General features: G+C 42.2%; 1 protein-coding gene across 3 annotated transcripts in view; it reads left to right on the forward strand.

Moving 5' to 3' along the window:
* kirrel3b (kirre like nephrin family adhesion molecule 3b) overlaps window positions 1-17,117 on the forward strand; it is a gene marked incomplete at its 3' end in the record, with an annotated part of 145,534 nt that overhangs the window by 832 nt on the left and 127,585 nt on the right. The gene's annotated exons all lie outside the window — the stretch shown is intronic.

A 17,117-nucleotide genomic window follows, 5' to 3' on the forward strand; every position in this document is an offset into this window, starting at 1 on the left:
GTTGTTATTTTTATTCCTTGACAGTCTGTTTGTGGACAGAATGAGGATGGATGAGTTGTTTCCCCAGCTTGCCACCAGGTGGTTGTCTTTGTAAGACAATAGAGGTGAGGTGAAGTACAGCCCGAACTCTCTACCTCTGTGTGCTGTCTGTGGGATTTACAGAGGCACACAGGGCTGAATCAGACAGTGGGTGTTTGTCAGCTCCTAGCGTCGCAACAAGCACCCTGGTTTACACTCCACAGGGTCAGGGTCAGTAACACAGCCACCCCCTCCTTTCAAAGGTTGACCCCGTCACATTGAAGAAGTCTCTAAGGGGGGCTGACTGAATGAATGTTTGTGTCTTAATGTGCGTGTGAATATATTTTTCCCATGGGGGCTTGTAACCTTTTTGTTAAAAAAAACTGCATAGGAATGTCTTCCTATGCATCCACACTATTCGCACTTTACTTTAGTATTACCATGTAATCACCTGGTCAATGATCAAATTCCTTCGTGATTTTCTCTACTTATGACATCTATTGCAGTATGTCCGTCCTGGGAGAGTGATCCCTTACTTTGTCGACTCTCCCTGAGATTTCTTCAATTTTTTAAATCCCGGTAAAGGGTTTTTACTGGGAGTTTTTTCTCAGCCGAGCTAAGGGTGTAAGGGCAGGGTGTCATATTGTATCATATTGTATGAAATGTAAAGCCCACTGAGACAAATGTATTTGTGATTTTGGGCTATACAAATAAAACTGATTTGATTTGATTTGATTTGATTTGAAAGGCAAAATCTTTTTTTTTTCACCCAATCTGAGTTTTCAGTTTGTTGTGCTGCTGAGGTTGGCACCTAAAAGTCGGTATAACATGCTGCTGACGCAGCAGCAACAAATGAAACTTGGTAAACAAGATACTTTTTTCACTGCATTGACTTTTGCTGTTCCACAAGTTGATGTATAGCCTACGAGGGGAACACATGAAAAACTCTGCTCTTTCAATACAATCATGTTCCGTAAATGATACATTTCAGCTGAATCAGTATTCATGCAGGATCGGTGCAATGATAATGATACTTTCATTATTGGAATGTGGAATGATGAAGCTTCTAATTCCCTCTCAGCATTTCCCACACTTAAAGATCCCTTCCAAAGAGGGTGTCAGCTTCCCTGTCTGTTTCCGTTATGACTGTGTGTGACCTGGGACAGTGACCCGGGCTGTCTAAATCCACTGATAGAGTGTGATCAGTTAAGCCATTGGAAGCTGTCTGTCTAGGTCTTGGCTTTTGTTACGAGGCAGTCTAAGTACATCGGAAGTGGCACTGTAGGTGCTATACTTTAACTGCTTTGCTGTATTCTTGTCCCCGGAGTTTATTGTCAAGTCTTTCTGCACCATCTGTGCTTACTGTGTGACGCACAAGTACATGATCAGTCATTAGTCTTTTCTTCTGCACTCTGTTAAGCATCTGCTAAGCTTCATATCCACATCGGAGTTCCACTGGATCTGTACTGTCTCTGTAATAAATGTATTCCCATTTCTTGAAAAGTCAAGCACATAAATAACACCCTGGTTATAATAGACTTTAAAACTGCTGATGGGGGGTTGGATTTATTGACATGGCGCAAAATGTTGTCTTCAGATTTTATTTTGCGACCATTACTTATGCCTTTACCATGCCATCACAGGCTTAGCCTCCGCAGTTCTGGGGGACAACCAGCACCATATATCAGATCCCTACCAGCCTGGAATGAGGCGAGTGGTACGACCGGAATGAGATGGGATTGCAGCACAGTTGGTTATTACCCTAATATAAAATACTGCTTTCCCTGCCAGGTAAACAGGGGATAACAACCCCTACCTTTTCTCTATAGGCATGCCTCTGGGGAGGACAAAAAGTGCTTCCCCAGTAGCTTACTGTTGTTGTACAAATTACGGCTCTGTTTATGTGCCGGGCCGGTGTCAGCAGAAAGCTGCCGGAAAACAATCTCGTTTTTATGAACAGGGGGGACAGAGGGGAGTTGTGGCCGTCATGCACTTATAGAATCAAGCTATCCTGCAAGAGAGGGAGAGGGAAAGAGAAAGAGAAAGAGAAAGAGAAAGAGAAAGAGAAAGAGAAAGAGAAAGAGAAAGAGAAAGAGAAAGACAGCGTGAAAATGAGAGAATGAGCAGGAGAGTCGTGTCGGAGCGTATGCAGAGGCACCGAGCAGTTATTTTCTCTCTCTCTCTCTCTCAAACTGAGAAAAGCATATGGTCTGTAGCGGGCGAGATGGAGAGATGGAGAATTGAGAAAGAGGACATCTGATGTGAGATTCTCTCCCTCCATGACTGTGCGTGCAGTTGTCGCATCTAGGGCACCTTTCTTTAATTTCACCGTCACCTCTCCCGTGCCTGTGACATATGACACAGCACCTGTCAGCAGGATCTAGGAGAGACAGCCTTTAGGAACACGTTCACCTCAAGCCAAACCTGTCCATAAATAAGGTTGTGGTGCATCTCCTCACGTCACAGTACCACCACATCCTCCTCCACACCCCCCCGCCACCCCCCTTGCGATCCATACAAAGTCCAGAGTAACTCTCACACTCAGCCCATGGTTCTCTTGATTTCTCTGCTCCTATGAATTGTATTGTTAAGCTTTGAGAAGCAGCGTAATGGACGACTCCAGCCTCCTGTCGGGCAAAGTGTGAACTATTTGAAAGGGAGGGCATGATGTCCTAGTGGAGTGGAGACAGTTTGAGAATATAGTCTTGTGCTGGATGTGCCAGACACTGAAAAGCATGTGAAGAAAACAATTGTTAAGGTTAAGTATATGGGCTTTCTTTTACCCCATCCCTTTGTTCTTCTGTCTCTAGTTTCCTTTTTTTTCACTATGTTTTATTTATCTAAATGACACCTATATCTAAATGACACTAGTGGTGGTGCTGATGCACAGGAATGACAACCTCAATCTTCTTAAAAATCTGCCTCCCCCCCACTGTTGCAGCAATTATCTCCCAACCCTGCATATGTCCTGTGTCAAAACTCCCGATTTCAGCGCCCAGCCAGACTAAGCTGATTCTTAGTCCTGGAAAGCATGTCTTAACACCCCCGCCCCACCCTCAACTGCCCCCTATTTCATTTACTGCCGTCTATTAACCGCTGTCTGACGACTCTAAATCCGCTTTTCATGGGCGGCAGGCTTTGATACATATTTCTCAACCAACGTATAATTAAATGTCTTCCCAATGTCATGTCTGAATGTGTGGATATTTGATAGATGGAGGAATCATTCTCGCTTCTCCGAGGGCAAAAAAAAAGAGAAGGAAATAAATACAGAAATAATCAAACAGGAATACAAATGATCAGCCTCATTATAATGCATTGTTATTTCGTAAGCAAGACACACTGCTTTCTGTCTGAGGCACAGATTCAAATCCTAATAACTCAGAGGTAATTAATAGATGTATCCCCATGTAAACGGAATGCTAAAAAGGCAATGTACATTTCTCTTCCACGTTGTCATGCGCTTTGCCGGTTCATCGGTCAGATTTACGACACAGGTAACGCAAATGACTAAATATCTGAGCTTTGTCTGTGTTATTATGAGAGTCTTATACGGTGAAATGAATACACGCCTGTTAAGAGACCTAAAGTGTCCTTGTACTGCTATGATTTACCCGGTCACCACACACATGACAGTTGGCGTGAGCTTACCCTGTCATGCAAACGCAGCGAGTGACGGATGATGTCATCAGTTGGTGATGGGGGGCCCTGTGGCATGCAGTTTGTTTTCTTGTTTGTGTTCCATGTCCCATCAAGGCTTGCTAGCTTAAGTCACCTCAGCCGCTGCAGTGACCCATGCTCATTTCTGTGCCACCATAGATTAAGCTCCACTGTAATCCCTCTGAGCCGAGAGCCCCGTTGGATATTAATGGTAATAAGTAAACATATGAATAAATAATCTAAGAGGCGCCCGATGGACAGCTGGAACTTGTAAGTCCCTATGCTTGGCAGTGGTTGCTGCATTAATGAGAGATGCTGTTTCCAAGAAAAAAAAATTGTTTTTTGGCTAAGACCTTTTATGTTGGTTGATGGCCCACGAGAAGATTGGTCGATGATTTCAAACGCTACATTGAGAAAAAATATATAATTCAATCAATAAACAGAGATAAAGATAATATCAGAGTGATATTTCGAAGGCATACGTATGTTTACTTAAGAACACAACCTTGAAGCTGTTTCAGTTGTAGGTACTATATACCAAAATAAAAATGTGTAATGTAAAGTAAGTACAGTATATGACGACTGCAGCCTGTATCAAAGCCTCATCTTGAGTCTTTTGGGGATTCAGGTCAGCCAGTGGAAGGGAATATGATTAGTTTGGTGGAGTGTTCTTGGAAATCCAGGCAATGATCTGCTTCCTCGCGTGCATGCAGTCAAGTCAGTTCGACCAGTCAACAAAAATCAAGCTGTTTACTGTTGGGGCTTTATTATCCATCTAGAAGACCCTCTCCTCAGCCCAAACTGTTTTCTTTAGTACCAACCAATCAAACCCCAAGCCCCTCATCTCCTCTCTCTCTCGCTCTCTCGCTCTCTAACTCCCTCTCTCTAAAACTCTAGCTGCTTGCTGCCAGATCTCATTCCTCTGGGATGAATTTATCCAGATTGAAGCACTCAGCAAAAGGGCATTATCCTGGATTACATGTCTGTTGGGCGGACAGTGTTAAGTAATTCAAGCAGATGCTGTTGTGAACACTAGGTCACCTGTGAAGGCGGCGCAAGCATCTGCACTTTTTTAATTCCGCTGTGTATCGTTACATCGCCATCCACCTGAGACTTTATCCTCAGAGGACAGAGAGAGAGTTGGATTTTTAAAAGGAGGTATATGTAAGAGTACAGTAAAATGTAGGGAAGTGTGCCGAAGCCCTCTAACCCTATCCGGGATTATGGGGAGGATTACTGTCTTCTAAATTGCGGTTTAATGCACAGATAACAACAGTCTATGTTGTCCCCCTCTAGAGCAACTGAATAGTGATGTGTGTGTGTGTGTGTGTGTGTGTGTGTGTGTGTGTGTGTGTGTGTGTGTGTGTGTGTGTGTGTGTGCGTGCACATGCTTGTGTGTGTGTGGGGGTGCTGTAAGTAGACCAGTGGTGGATCATGCTGTGTTATTTTTCCGTGGAGAGGACAAAGCAATGGCACAGATGTGGCAAAAGAAAAATGTTGGTGTGTTTAGCTCAATGATTCATTTGGTATGATAATCCCATGGCTACCTAGCTGGGGGTTTTGATAGACTTTTCTTTTACTTGTTACTGATATCTGTGATTGCTAGTAGAACACGGGTACGTTCAAACAAAGTAGCAATACAAAGTATCTTCCTTTCTTGTCAAAACCGTGGCTTGCAAAACTCAGCCATTATAAGACTTTTGTTCAAGACATTCACACACTCAAATGTTTATTTTGTTTCACATTCAGGTTTTACATATAATTATGTCCCCATTATTTAACCGAATACAAGTTTGTTGCACCACAAGGATATTTTGTTGTTTCTTTCTTTTTCATTAGAATCCCCATTAGCTGCCAATTTATTGACAGATAGTCTTCTTGGGGTCCACACAACAACACATTTCAATGCACTGAATGCATTTAATAATAATAAAAATTAAATAAAAACACTTCTCTACTAACTTCTGAATAAGACTCATTTAATAAGGGAGAAAACCTTATTCCATAGAAAAACTCAATACAAATAATACTAAGATGTATTATTGGTATATTGGAAAATAACAAAAGAAAATCAAAATATAAGTGCATTCAGTTTATAAATTATCATACGTTGTATTAATGGGAAAAAAATGCACTTGGACACCAGATTCAAAACATTAAAAACCTAGATACATGCAGAGTTCAGCTATTGTTAGATGTGTGTTTTCAGCAATATAATAAGCCTTTTGTATTTACATACATGGGCGAGACCACTTGGCTCTTGATTCGTCATGGAAGCAGGTTAGCAAGAACAAAAGGTTATGAGGGTGAAAATGTAAAATGTGTGAACAGAGGGGGAAAAAGAGGATGCCATCTGTTGTCTTCATGCAAATACAATCTTCTCCTTGAGTTATTTTCTGTTCATTTGCAACATTATATTAATGTTGATACATTCAAATGAATAAAACTATGTAAAAATGTGCACTAAATACTCCCTTATTATATAAACGTGTACGGTTGAGTGGAGCAAAACAACACATTGTGAAAAGCATTTGGAGAAACTCATCAAGCACTGCTAATGGCAAATCTTGATCTTGATGAGGTTTGTTGGTCCATACCCGTTAACTTCTCATTGCCAAAAGGACACATTAGTGTTAGGGTTCTATAAATACATCGCTATTTGTAATACTGAATCGACGATGGCATTTTCGCTGCAAAGCAACCACAACAAAATACAGGTATACTACATGCTCCGTCATGTGCAGAAGGTTACAGATTGCAGGTTAAAAATGAAAAATATTTGGACCCAAAATTAGCTTTTGCTAATGGAACAATAAGCATTAATTATTTAGTGTGTTTTTAACATCAACTTCATTAGAATCGTCCTCTATACTTGACACCTGGGCCAGTGCAGCTTTAATTATTGTATTCAATCTGTTCAGTTGTGTCAACATAATGGAGTATTATGGTGATTACACATACTCCAAACCTAATTTTGAAACACATCCACTTTAACATGTTGCTAGATCTCCTGAGAGGCTGACGCATGTTCAGTAATGTACTGTACATGTAGCCTACAGGTTATGTGACCTACAATAACCCATGTGCCATGCTAGGTAGACTAATTTGTGTGTGAAAAATGTTCAGTTCAAAATTGTCCAGATGCACAGCTATGAGCTATAAATGCACGCACGCATCGCCACAGCACAATTATGCAACCTGTGTCATGTAATGTGTCCTGCTATTGCTTGAAACATTTGTAAGTAAACCAGCCACCCAATGCATCGATACCACTGTGACGGGATGTGTTAGGTAAGAGCCTAGAAGATGCATGTGGTGCTTCAGCGCAGGAGGCACTTGAGGAATTGGGTAGCTGATGTGATAACGACTTCCCAGTGTTTGGCGGGAAGTTTGTGGGACAGCTCAATATTACACCTGGATGAACTCACCCTTCTCTCCCCTCCACCCTTTCCTTCACATCTCTGTCTCTGCTTCTCACTCTCCCAACATTCTAATGCTAAAGATTCCTAACAGTGGACTCGTGCAAAGGATTCTCAAACTGCACACTACACATGCAGTCCGTGTCTGCTTGTATGCATGTGAGTGACCTGTGTTGTCTGTGTGCATTTGCTGCTGTGCCACAACAATTACAGCTGAAATCCTCGGATGGCAATATAAATGCAAATCAACCTTTTAACTTGTACAGGCTGAATATGGGGAGGGGTAAGCTGTTCACCTCTGGATGAATGTGGATGTTGTCTCTGCATGCCATTATGGCTAATGTGTGTGTTTGGACAATGGCAAAAGATAGCATACACATTACTTCCACTTGTAAGCACACCTTTAGGCTGTTGTATGTGTCTGGACTTCAATATGATACAGTCCACTCCTGCACCATGGTGTGAGATGGCCACCTGCAGTTATGTGCCTCTGGCAGTACCACCCCACTTGTGTGCTCCCATTTTAGGAGACATATCTCAATTGTGTTTAGAGGTGTTAAATGGAAGGGCACGGTAGGTTTTCTTTAATAAATTAATATAAAAACAGTTGTCTCTATGGTACCAGACACCAACAGTGAGAGGCATGGCTTTTTGAAAGGTTATTTGATCTGGCACTGATATCAAAATATGTTTTATTCAGCAAAGCACATCAGACACAATAGCAGCACAAACTTGCTCTTGATCCGAGCCAAAACTTTTGAAATCTGCCAAGGGGGGATATGCAGCTTTGAGAATGAAAAAATGTCCAAGGCTGCCGCCCTCCCCCAACACTCCCATGCACTGCGTGGATGAGCATGTCTTTTTTTTATTCTTTTTTTTCACCAGATGCCAATTTAGGCTCTGAGCCACCTGCCTGTCCCACTAAGACAATTAAGTAATCGGGAAGAAAAGTCCATTCACTAGTGGGGATTGCAGTGTTAGCATGGGAGCCAGAAACTGCCCCTCATACCACCCCCCTCCCACACAATAGACTCTTTGAGCACCACAAATGTTGGCACTGTGCCAACCTCGTTTCTTATTTGTGCATTTGTTGAAGGAAGTGTAGGGGCATTTGACACCAGTCTTAGGAAATCTGTGACACTGGATACTTGGTTTGCATGTTGATAGAAATCCCCCAATTGGTCTCCAAACAAATGCAGTGTGAGGCCCTTGGTTGTTTACGAGGCAAAGCTTCATCTGGCACAACCATCTCACACAAATACATGCGCACGCACACACACACACACACACACACACACACACACACACACACACACACACACACACACACACACACACACACATCCCATTCCCTCTCTTGCATTATCAAGGAGCAATCTGCCAGAGAACAATAATGGATGAAAAAGCCTGTGCAGTGTGTGCACACTGGGGGCTGAATGGTTTTGGCATGTTGTATAACATGCTATGAGTAAGTTGTGTATTGATCGTCAAACATTAATATACCCAAAAAGAAAATAGCTAAAGTAATTGTAACCCTGTGATTTTTTAACATTGTACTGCTGAGATTCACTCTGCCCACTTTACTACCTGGTCTATTTTGATATGCCCTAATAATGTGGCTTCACATGCAGGAGCATCAAAAGGCAAATATATTTGACTACTCTGGGTCTATCTCACACGGCACCTTTCAGAGCCTGGGCGCCTCTTTTATCTTAAGTCATTTCTCTATCAGCTTGGCTCCTCCAGTGGACGTCAGAAACCTGATAAAGTAAACAAAATGAATTAAAATGTAATTATTTTTTTTATGGGGCCACTCCAATATTCACTTTGCTGATTTGGAGGCTGAAGAGCCCTTGTCGCACTCTCTGATTTTTATTTTATTTTATCAAGTGCAATTTAATATTGTGGAGGCTGGCCCGGGCACTGAAAAAAATGCTAATGCACATTGGGGAGTTTAAATGATTTGCTATCCTTTCAAATCTGTTGGCAGGGGTTTCCATCTGGCTGGCGTCCTGGGGGAATTTGCAGTGGTCATTGCTCAATCCCTGGGGGACATTAGTGCAAATCACGAAGGAGCACAGAAGTCATTTCAGTTTTCCACTTTTCCTTTGGCCACTGCCCAATGCTAAATGGCACTGACACACAATACTGGGCGGGGCAACCCCCTTTGCCTCCTTCCATCTCTAACCTTTTTTTAAACCTTGATTTAATCAAATAAAAATACCACAGCAGTGGAGAGACCTATTTGAGAAAACCTCGAGACAAAGAGCTGAGGAGGAACCAGACGGCCCTTGGGGTGAACCAAGGGCAAGGCCATCCATTATTTCCTGTGCAACTAAGAGCGCAGGGACACCAAAAAAGGCCTGCGGTGCGCAATGATGAACAGACTCCACATCAGAGATTGGATTAGAGTGGCGAGAGAGAGAACCGTAAAAGCCATGCGCAGTTTATTGAAGCCTTATCTAAAGCGATAATGTTACTAGGGAAAGGCCCATGTAATGACAGATGAGTGGACAGCGCCCTGTAAAGAACTTACATCAGTTGGGATGGGTATGGTGGATAAGCAGGTGCACCATAGTCCACTCATCTTCTTTTAAGAGCTAGTACCAGTGGATCGTTAATATTAAATGGGCTGTCAATTTCTGGAACCCTGGTCAGCCTGTAGTATCATCATGATCACAGGTGTATCTTGTTTGGAAAGGTTCAGTGTGTAGGGGTTCACTGCAAGTTAGGTCCCATTTCATCGGTGATACCCATGAAGCATTTGGGAGAAACTGATATTGCTATTGCAGATAATTGAATTACAGAAATAGTAGTAAGATTAAAATAGAAAGAGCATCGGAAGGATTGCATGGAGTCTTTATTGAAAAGCAAAGCAGCACTTAGGAAAAAGTCCTGCTGGAAGGCAATTCTATCTAATAATAGAAGGATGATGGTAATGACACACAATGCCTTCCAAGGTAAACACACATACACACATATATATATATATATATATATATATATATATATATATATATATATATATATATATATATATATATATATATATATATATATATATATATATATATATATATATATATATATATATATATATATATATATATATTTTGAGCTCTTGGGAAAGCGAATGAGAGGAGAAGAAAGAACAACAAAGAAAGAAAATTAAAAAAACAAGTCTCAAACGGAAGACCCCTTCTCGTCGCAAATGAAAATATATCTGCTTTTTGCAGCCCTAATCCTTAATGCCAGTGTATTTGTTTGTCTGGGTCGAGTATTTTTTCACACATGTGCAAACAAGCTCAACTGTGATCATCTTTGCTTTCGTTGTATGCTAATTGTATTACTTCACATTGTTTGCCTATCTAACTCTAAACAGCTTTGGTTCAAACTTCATCTCAATGGTTTTCAAAGGACACAAGTGCTGTTTGTTTTGGGGCAGCAGCGTAACACAAGAGTTGTATATTACTATTTTCAGAAAAAATACCCTTGCGTCCCTTTGAGCTTGTGTTTCACTGTGATCTACCTGGAAAAAGCCAATGCCTCTGTCCCAATACTGTGTGACAATGGCACAGCAGGACACCAATCACCAATCCCCATAACTACTCCAGTGCATGGCCTTCAACTTCAACCAGGTTTCGGGTGTGAATTATTAAAAAGGCTTCCATTTAAAAATGCAATTTGTTCAGAAGCGGCTATGTAAACTCCAAAAAAGCCTAATTTGAAACATGGATAAACTATATCATACATTCATGTTGGATCTCCTGCAGCCCAAGGAGTCTCCTCCAGATGGTTGCACCCCGCAAAGAGTGGAGAGTCTACCGTCAGTCCTCTGTAACTAATGCTTTGATATTTGTAATTGATTATTTTTTTTCCTCTTGGTTGTGTACCATCAATTACATTGATAAGTTAAAACCATACATGATGCATTGGTCCTGATTTATTTAGTGCCAACTACCCATCCATCCACACTTATAAACAGCATAAAAATAATCCCCTTTGGTTTGATCAGAACCTAAGACATTTTTCAAATATAGAAATAGGTATTAGTCTGCTCTCCGGCATAACCTGAAGGACAACCCTTAGAAGAGGCCTTATGTGGGTCGGGGTATTGGTAGTGGTGGCATTGTTTACTCCAAAGCAGACATCTCTTAGCTTCACCCTGAGCTCTGATCCTTTTGATCATAACCTCCATATTGGATATGAAATGGAGAATGAACAGCTCCGCCATACAAGTGACTTTCAGAGTTCTGTGACTCTTTGAAGACTGCAAAACAAGTGTCTTTCATCTCGGGAGAAAAAACTGCAGCCGCCCTGTACAAAAGGAGAACAGGACACCATGTTCGAGTAAAGGCAGTATCCAAGACTTGGAAATGAAAAAGTGAAGATTGTGAGGTCTCTTTTGTGATCGGGTATCCTCTAATCATGTGGGGGGAATGACTTGTACCTCATACAACACTGATAGTCAGGGCATCTGCCAAACATCTTGAGCATGAATAACTTTTTATTTTTAAATCAGTTTACCTAGCCAAGCAGATTTTCTTTCTGAAGAGGCACGCTTATTCCTTCCATCGTTAATGAGGCTTCTAACCAAAAATGTGTTGATGCATAACAAGGTGTAATCAGGTACTACAGAATGAATCTCAGAGACACATTGATGCTACTGAAATATGTCTCTAATTTGATTATCCCTTTTTCTGCCAAATAGCTTACAACCATCTTCTATGTAAATATGCAATACGTTACGATGCTTTGAATATTCAGGTATTGCTGGGTTGCTAATTCATGCCATGCATTAGAACCAATTGATTTGAACAACAATCCTGACAGTTGGTGTAGACTAGAGAGAGCTGAATAGGGAGTGGATCGAAAATGGTAGAGGTGAACACATGGCCGGATGAGTAGGTTTAGTTCTGGAGGTGAAGGTGCCCACAATGGGGGGGAGATAAAAAAATCTTCATGAATCGGTTATCCTTGAATTAATGATAGAACAGGAGCAGTGGTGTTCCCCCACTGAGACATGAACCAGATTTCAACCCAGAGCTCCCCAGAGGTGAGGGCCAGCATCTCTCTGACAGGACATCTGGTCCCTTAGCATGGTCACCAAGGGGGTCCATGTCGCCACCCTAATTGTAATGTCTCCCTTTTTCCACCCCTTAAAAAAAAACTAGGGCACATTTCCATAAAAAGAAGGGAAAGCAGAGAGGGGATAGCCACTATTTGCTGGTCTGTGTCGGCATGCAACATCATTTAAGCTGACAGCCCCTAATAAATTACAGCAACAGATCGCTGTGAACAAACAAAGCTTAATGGAAATAAAGTGAGAATTATCAGCCAAGAAAGAAAAGAGGGAAAAAATTATTAAATTAGTGCAACGAGGGTGGATGAAAGGATGTCGCGCGGCCCGCATAAAGCAGTCATTAAATGAGCAAATTGCCACTCTGAGAGATAGGAAATGTTTCATTCTCATCATTGCTTCTCTTGAAAATGGAGAATAATGAGAGGATCCTTGAGCAGACCCAACACATGTCCCTTTAGCTTACTCCTGAAAACCTTACGCCTTCCATTGTTTTTTCTCCTCCCTTCTGTCCGTGTGTTGCCCTCCGGAAAAAAAAAGTAAGTCTGCAGATTGTTCTGCTGTGTAGGTCCCCTTATGCCATCAATTCTGCCTGAAACCCTTTGTCGTTAAAATGCTTAGGCATGTGGAAGCCAACGACAAGAGATGGAAGGAGGTACGTCGGGGCAACGGTTGTCAGGTGCTATCAGTATGAAAGCTGTCTATCTCAAGACCCTTAAAAGAGAGACAGGTCTGAGAGGGCTCCAAGAGGAAGACTGCTAGCTTCATGACTTGGTCTTACGGGAAAACAATAATCAAGTTGCATAGAAAAGAAAAGGCAACCAGCCAAAATAATAAAATGCATAAGAGCTACAAAATATGCAACAGCCTCGTTAGAATATGAAGCGCCCTGTGCACCGTAAGTGTTGTTTAACTTAATTTGAAAGAATGAAAGCTCCCGGCCTGGCAGAGGGATCACACACTGAGAAAAGTCAAGGCTAAGACTCCGATTTTGAGCTGAGTCATATCAATTTGATAGAATACAGCAAATTGAAGCAGTCGGTGAGCTTTATAATTTGGTACCATGTAGAGTGCAACGTCAATCGGAGAGTTTTCTTTTTCTTTCTTTTTTCTTCGATATCCTGTGCAACCTTCCGTTTCCATCTCTTATGTAAGTGAAAAGCTTTCTGGGCCTTTTTTTGATTCAAGGATACCTACATCCAATCCAAGCCTTGTCTTGTTTAAGTTAGTATTGTATATCATTCATTTTGAAAGTTACAAGTTTAAATTCATTGCACAGTAGGCCTATTGATGGAATTTGTATTAGGTGTTCAAAATAACTTTGTTAGCAAGGATATCCGGCATTTTAGAATAATCTTTCTTCCTAAATTTAATCAAGTCCCAGATGATCACAGACCCAGGCTGTTCCAGAAAATATTCATATATTTTTTTTAGTTCTCAGTTTAAGTGGAGTGGTTGAAGATGTCACAGGGGTGCTGTTGTGCTGCTGAATTAAACAGAGAAGCATCTGAACTCTGTGGGGAGGTCCTTAACCACGGGCTGAATATTATTTCTCCAGCCCACTTTGTTAGCCGGAATGTATTGGGCTCGAGCCAAGGTTAGTCCGCACTGTGGACCTAGAATCCTCTTGTTTTTATAACTGGCTCTGAGCAAGAACTCAAGAGGTCAGACGCCACGAGACTCCCATGAAAACTAATTGAGAATGTCACTCAACAACAATAAACCAATACGCAGAACTGCTTCTTCTTTATGCATGAGAGCAGTTTGAGTGAGCACTTAAAGGAGGGTAACCAAGGGGGAGAGCAGCGTGAAACATTATACGTGTGTCTGGAGAATTCCCTACGATCTGCTTTTCAGTCACATCTCCTGTGTATTTATGTCTTGGCATATCGTCATGTTCCTGAATGCATGGTCCTCTATGCATGATGCCTTGTGTGTGTGTGTGTGTGTGTGTGTGTGTGTGTGTGTGTGTGTGTGTGTGTGGCATGTGCTGTGCGGAGTTTGCGCACTCTGTCTTTGTGTGTAATGCGTGAGGAGTGTGAGGAGGAGACCACAGAGGGGGCCGTCCAACAGAGAGCACTGCATTTTCGAAAGGTGCCAGAGTGAGTTTGTCACGGAGAGCGTAAACTTGCGGAGCAAAGGGGACTGCGGAGAGAGAGAGAGAGACTTTCCCCAGGCACCCAGAGTCTGTCAGACTGATTAAGTCACACGGCTGGAGTGAGAGTAGGGGAAACTGAACCAGAGCATGCATAGGGGAGCCTTAGTATGACAGCAAGGATGGGATAAATAAAGAAATACATAGCAACATGGAAGTATTAACATGACTGCATGTCACATGTGCACTTACTCACACCTGACCCCCAGAGACTCATGCTGGGACACTGCACACCAGCTTTGCCTCCCCGTCTTCCACCCCCTACCCCTACCCCTACCCCTACCCCAACCCCCAACTTATTCACCCCGCGGCGACATAAAGCAGGTCAGGGGCATCTCAGAGTTCACAAAATGCAACATGACAAGACAACTCCAACATATGCCTGTGTGACAGTGAAGCAAACAGATGAGTGACGGCAGAGCACTGTGTCTTAAGGGGGAGGAAGAGAAAAAACAAACTCAGTATAAGGAACATTGAATTCATCTTTCTTTCCAGACACACGTGAGAAAAAATTGGACACAAAAAGCCACACGTTTTTATGTACATAACATGAGAATGTATGTATCTATACTTATTTCTCCAAACACAAAGACATACAAAAGCATCAGCGCCCACTCACAGGCCCGGGCCGGCCTGTCACTGCCCCTCCGTGCGTCACAAATGCCAAGAACCTTCAAACGCTCTGGGAGAATGGCTCACTATATACTGCGCCACGTGGCCCCAGCATCCACCAGACTAAAAGATGAGCTCTTGTTCTTTGTTCGGGGGGACGCTGGCTGCTCTGAAGTGCCCTACTTGCTCACTATCTCTTTCAATCCATCTCTCTCTCTCTCCGCCACACCGAGGACCAGCCGTGTTGGTATATAGCAGAAGGGCAGCATCATTAACAATACTGAAGGCTACCCACATAGACAAACCTTTCGGCGTATAAGTGCAAATGAGATAAGAGCCGGAGAAGCGCTTCTAGTAATGCCAGCACTGAAGCCAGGTGCGTTCTTGTTCATAGCTGGAAATGCACAAAAAAAATGGGAAAAATAAATAGATAGGCTTCTTTCTCAACGGCGGCGTCCTCCCACGAGCGGCCACCCCCATACTGGAATTAACATCCCTCATCCTCTCCTCCACAGGCTCTTCAGTCCCACTGCTATGTCAAAGCACAATCTATAGCACCCCTAGCAGCAAATGCTAATTGCTCGCTAGTCGAAGAGAGAATAGGGCTCCGTGAATTAAGAGTCATTTAGCGAGAGGCAGAGTTCAGCTCAGCCCTGCAAGGTCTACAAGCTAATGTTTCTGCTATATTGCATTGAGCTTGCAAAAGAAAAAAACCTAGCGCCGAGCGAAACCAGACTCTCTCCGCATTATAATGCAAATTCAAAGCTGTGCTTACCTTCACGAGTAATTACACTGTCAGAACAAAACAGCACAGTTAATAGGTTCAGAGTATTCCATCAAACAAGCAACAGGAAAACTACCTTTGTGTGAGAAAAAAAAATATATGGCTTTTGTCTGCTCAGGGCCCCAAATCACTGTGTACTAAACAGCACTTTGGTCTTTGCAAGGACTTTTATTTGTCAGACAAGAACTTGTTTCTGCTGTGTTCCTTTCAAAGGGGATTTGAAACAAATAGATTTCTCAGTATTGAGGAGCACTGCAGGAAGCGTCTTACACCCTTTACACATGGTGCACACAATGGGGGCAGTGTGCTTCTTTGATCAAGGGCACGTCTATGTTGATGACAATGAGAAATCTGCAGGCTGTCCCAAGAGTGTTGTAACCCTACCTTCAAAGTACACTTGTTTTTCCTTCCCAACATCCTCTCTTTTGTAGCTTTGTTCACAGTGTTGACTGATTCTTTCATTTGTCGACATCAGTCAGCAACACAGAACTGAAACTGCTGATCATACGTCCTGTTGCACTTTGGTCAATAGAAAATTCAATTGAAAATAGACAAAAAAGTAAATATGGGCATACAGAATGTATTAAATGTGTATACAAAGTAATTGAATAGTTAATTTACTTTATCAGCAAAGTAATAATATAGCCTCATTACTGTAAAGTTGGCAGTGAGTCTACACAGTGTAATTTTGAATATTTCACAGTGAGTGTGTGTGTACGCATTGGGGCGTTTTTGGTGGATAGCAAACAGTGTGTGACGACAGTTCCTCTCTGGTGTATCAACAGCTTTCTTAAGGCTGTCCACTGACACTTAATTGTGCCTTATGTCTGAGCTGGTTAAGCAAGACAGGCATAGAGTACAATCCTCTATGACTGGGACTGGCCTTAGTGCTGTGGCAGGGGTCAAGGTCTGGGCCAGCAAACAACAGCTGAGTCCCTCTGCCCCCTTGCAATACTTTTATAGGACCACACAACTGATGACGCCACATGGAGTGACAGTGAAAAACAATTGAACCTAGATGTTATCAGAGAGCTCTCTGATATACTGTACAATATTTACCTATCAATGTGACTTTGCAAATTAATTGGAAATCACCTCCAAGTGAATACAGGCTGATCACTCTAATTAGGCAGATAATGTTTATCGGAGTACTTGTCTAACATTGAGCCTTGCGTTTGAACGTAAAGGGGCTAAATTAGGGACCTTTCCAATTGCTCTGCCTTTAATTAAGACCCCCATTAGTGTCTTAAGAGCTTGCAAATGAGTATTTACTTAAAGATATAGGTATCCGTACACAGTCACGGTCGTGGGAGACAAGTATCAACCCAGACACGTTTTTTTTAACTGCACCGTGGTTAAAGATTGTCTTACCAAGAAATTGCAGGGGGA

This window comes from Ammodytes marinus (assembly GCF_949987685.1).
Source record: "Ammodytes marinus genome assembly, chromosome: 3".
Lineage (NCBI taxonomy): Eukaryota > Metazoa > Chordata > Actinopteri > Uranoscopiformes > Ammodytidae > Ammodytes > Ammodytes marinus.